Source organism: Triticum dicoccoides, chromosome 3B, assembly GCF_002162155.2.
Source record: "Triticum dicoccoides isolate Atlit2015 ecotype Zavitan chromosome 3B, WEW_v2.0, whole genome shotgun sequence".
NCBI lineage: Eukaryota > Viridiplantae > Streptophyta > Magnoliopsida > Poales > Poaceae > Triticum > Triticum dicoccoides.
The window spans coordinates 703,633,560-703,638,393 of record NC_041385.1 but is presented as its reverse complement, the minus strand read 5'-3'; positions in this window follow the sequence as shown (position 1 = coordinate 703,638,393).

Genomic DNA, 4,834 nt, shown 5'->3' with positions numbered 1-4,834 from the left:
CTGACGATAGATTTGTCGAGTGCGTCTTGATTGTATAACTGAAACAGTTCAGAATACTCAACCGACACAGCTTTCTCATGGTAGTAATGATCCTCCTTAACATTCACCATGAGGGACAATCGATCGGAAATCTTGGTAATGTTCATGTACCATTGATGCAATTCATACATTCTCGTTGGGAGGTTCTTGACCTTGTCTGGCTTGACCAAAGGTTGGCCCCGGACATATTTTCGTTTTATTTCATCCTCTCTAAGCATAGGCATGGGCTCGATCTCGAGGAGTTGTCCAACAGTGATTTTGAGAACTTCAGCCTGCATTATATGCTCCTCCGTTATTACCACATTGCCCAAATCAGGAACGTAAACTGTTTGCCCACAATAATATTGGGCGCGCGTACTGTCACGTGTTGTTGGCACAACAAGCGAGGGGATCGATTGCGCCGCCTGTTCTCCCAGCTGGGGAATGGTTTTCCCGCATTTTTTAACAGCTGCTTCTTGTTTGCTCGATCCCGAGCTCGCCTCCTTACGTACACGTGCTCGATTTAACTTCCTAATGTGGCGCTCATAGTCTGTGTCAACATGCTCGGGAGCTGGTGGTTGAGCCATACGAATGAAGTGGTCAATCGTTTCCTCAGGCACTTTCTCCCTTGGCGGTGTTGGCGGTTTCGGTGCAAAATGGGCTTCCACCTCGGACTTGGATATGGCTGCGATTTCCTCCTCGGACCTGTCATAAGCCCTCTGCGGAAGAGGCGTGAGGCTTGGACCATATTTATATCGCTTGCCTCCGCCTGTACTTCTTGTACTACCTCAACTCGTACCGCTACACACCATAGCTGCGGGGTGTCTCTTCTGTGATTGCTGAGGCAGCGGAGACGGTTGACGGGGCTGAGTTGGACGAGGAGGAGTGGCCGCCTGAAGCTGTGCCGGACTTGGAGGAGGAGTGGCCTGAGCTTGTGCCGGACTTGGAGGAGGAGTGGATGTCTGACGCTGTGGCGGACTTGGAGGAGGAGGAGTGGCCTGACACTTTGCCGGACTTGGAGGAGGAGTGGCCTGACACTTTGCCAGACTTGGTGGACTTGCAGGAGCGGGAGACTGCTGACTCGGTGGCGGCCTTCAACGAGGAGTCGGCTGACGCGGTGTCGGTGGCCTTCGAATGATGATGCAATCCTTTTTCCATAGGATGATACGATGTTTGGCGTCTCCGAGAAAGCGCTCGTCGTCACCTCCAGGATAGTCAAGCTCTAGCTCCGAATATGGGTCCACCACCTCATCAACCAAGACACGAGCATAGCCCGCTGGAATCGGGTTGCAATGGAAGGTTGCCTCGGGGGGATTTGTAAAAGCAACGGCGTCCGCCACCTTCATGGAGATGTTCGTCATTTTGACGTGTAGCTCGCAGCTAGTGTTCTCCGTGATGTTATCCATGGGGTATCTACCCAGCATTGCGTCGTCCGGGGCGGAACCCACGCTGCTTCTCGGCATGGATGGGGCGGTGCTATCCAATGCTGGATCATTCGCTAGGTGCTGCAGCTGCTGAGACCCCCTTTGCTGGGTAAGTGAGTCGATCTGCTCCTGCTGCCGCTGGAATTTGACTACCAATTCCGCTTGACTTGCTTCTAGGCCTTGAAGGCGTTCATAGTCCCGCTTCCTCTGCTCCTCCTCCATCTTCCTCTTCTTCTCCTCCGCAATCTTCTTTCTCGCACGGGTTCTGTAGTCGGTGTTCCAGTCTGAGAACCCCTCATACCACGGAATAGCGCCCTTGCCTCGTGTTCAGGATTTCCCAGGGCACGCGTAAGCTCGTCGTTCTCTCTGTTGGGCTGGAACACCCCCAATCGTGCCTCTTCTATTGCAACAAGTATCGCATCGTCGGCTCCCTTCAGACTTGCCCTCGTCGAAACATTGCCTGTCTTCGGGTCCAACTCCCCCCCATGCGCATAGAACCAAGTCCTGACCCTGGGGGGCCAGCTTTTAGTAACCGGAGTGGCACCTGCATCCTCCATCTCTTTCTCAGACTTATCCCACTTAGGCATTGCCACCGCATAGCCACCTAGCCCCAGCTTATGGAACTTATCCTTTTTTTCGGCATTCTTCTTGTTTATTCTCGACCATTCCTTAGCTAATTCCGAATCCTTGAATTTCACGAAATCGTCCCAATGAGCACGTTGGTTCTCTAGTGTTCCCTCGAATACTGGAGTCTTCCTTCCTTCCTTGACGTACTTGTCCCATTCACGATTCTTGTGGTTCTTGAATGCAACCGCCATCTTCCTAAGAGCAGCATCCTTGACTTTCTGCACATCTGCTTCTGTGAAATGATCTGGTAGGGTGAAATGTTCCATGAGAGTATCCCAAAGCAGATCTTTTTGATTCTTGTTGACAAAAGTAACATCTGAACATGGAGCAGCGTCCTCTTTGCCTTTTTGTCTTTTGTCTTTTGCTGGCTCTCTCCATTCTTGAAGGGAGATCGGGAGTTGGTCCTTCACAAGAACTCCGCACTGACGAAACTTGTCCGCAATCTTCTTAGGCGCTAATGGTTCGCCATTAGGTTTGACTGCCTCGATATTGTACTTTACGCCCTCCTTCAACTTTTTGTTCGGGCCTCGTTTCGTCCTTTTGCCTGAAGATTTGCTCGATCCGGATGGCTGAAAGAACAAAGATCGATTCGTTAATATATCTTCAAGTCATTTAAAACATGTGATGATCACCAGATACCTTCTTATATAAATATATATACCTCACCGGTCTTTGTTGTTTCAGGATCAACATGTTCTTCGTCATCGTCATAATCGTAGTTCATGACTTCATCAATTCGATCGTCGCGATCGAATATCATATCACCCTCTCCGGTGTTGTTTAGAAATTCGGAGCCGTCATAATCTTCTTCATTCTGGTCATCATTTGGCCCGCGTATCATATCGAACATGGTATGTTCTCCCTCTCTGTCGGTGTTGTCTGCCATAGCTTTTATTTAACTAATTCAAAAGAAATATAAAACAATTTAGTATTCAAATTACATCGTCTCGAATAATAGATATAATCTCGAATACTTCGTCTAGAATAATAGATATAATCTCGAATACATCGTCTCGAATAATATATAATATTGAATAGTACATCACTGGCTAGCTAATTAAAGATCGAATACTACAGAAGAATCTAGGACACTCGCGGTTCCTGCGGCGCGGGCGGTGGACACCCAAAGAGAAGGAACCCTCACAGGATCATAGCTGAAGTGAGATCCCCGAAGATACTGCCAGGTATTGGAGAACTTGCCGCCCTCTAACGCAACCATGTAGCGATGGACGTGCTTGTCCTCCTCCCTGACACGGCGACGTACCACCTCCGGTGGGGCCGGGTCCCTCCGCACCGAAACTGGCCCACGCGAACGCCACAAAACGAGATCAGGGTCGACGACGGGACCCGGGGCCGGGTTCCTCATCAAGCGGCGCGCCCCTCCAGGCAGCACCTTCCAGTGCCAGCCCGGCGGAGCCCAGTCCCGAACATGGGTTGGCTGGACGTTGTCGCGGACGGGTCGACGGCGAGGATGCGGGCCGGGCATCGTCGAGAACAAATACTAGCTATATGCCCGCAAAAAGTAACATTTTTTAATGATTGGATTTTGATAACTAAAATTTCTAACATTTCTATATAACACTAATTATGCTAATCTAAGTAATCTAAATAACACTAAAATTTCTAACATTTCTATATAACACTAATTTCTAACATTTCTATATAACACTAATTTCTAACTGATTAAACACTAATTATATCCATCTAACATGCATTCATACATATATAATAGTGAAAAAATAATAATCTAAATAATCTAAACTAATTAAACATACAAAATACGTGTGTGTGTACTAATTAAACACTAATTATCTAAACTAATTAAACATACAAATAATAATCTAAATAATCTAAACTAATTAAAGACTAATTATCTAAACTAATTAAACATGCTTGTGTGTGTGTACGGGCTCGGGGAGGGCTCACAGCGGGCGACGGCGACGGCGAGGCGACGGCGGGGACGACGCGACGGGGACGGGGACGGCGCGACGGGGACGGGCCCGGGGCGGCGACGGGGACGGGGGCGGCGACGGGGACGGCGGCGGCGACGGAGACGAGTGGCGATGAAGACGATCGAGGGCGGCGGCGACGGAGACGAGTGGCGATGAAGACGATCGAGGGCGGCGGCGACGGCGACGGAGACGGAAACAGAGGAACGAACAGAGAGGGAACTGAAATTTTCGTAGCCGTTGTATATATAGAAGGCACCTTTAGTATCGGTTGGAACCACCAACCGGTACTAAAGGCCTGTTTTGGCCAGGCCAAGCGGTGGGAAGCGACCCCCTTTAGTACCGGGTGGTGGCACAAACCGCTACTAAAGGCCCCCCCCTTTAGTACCGGTTTGTGCCACGACCCGGTACTAAAGGGGGTGCGCTGACGCAGGTGCAGTGCGGCAAGTTTAGTCCCACCTCGCTAGCCGAGGGGCGACCGCACTGGTTTATAAACCCCCGTGCGGTCGCTCTCTCGAGCTCCTCTCCAAAGCAGGCTTACTTGGCCTACGTGTTCTTTGCAGCCCTGTGGGCCCACTTGGCCTTTGCGGGCCTGCATCCTGGCCCAACGACAGGTTGGGTTTCTAGTCGTATGCAGGCCGCTCTGGCCTAGTAGGCGGGATTATTTTTATTTTATTTTTTGCTTTATTTATTTTTGTGTTTTTTTTTGTGTATTTAGAGTTTCTTTGTGAACATTTTTGTTTTAGGTACAAAAAATTACAAACTTTCTGTTAGGGCTTTTTTATTATTATTTTTTTGCTTTATTTATTTTTGTGT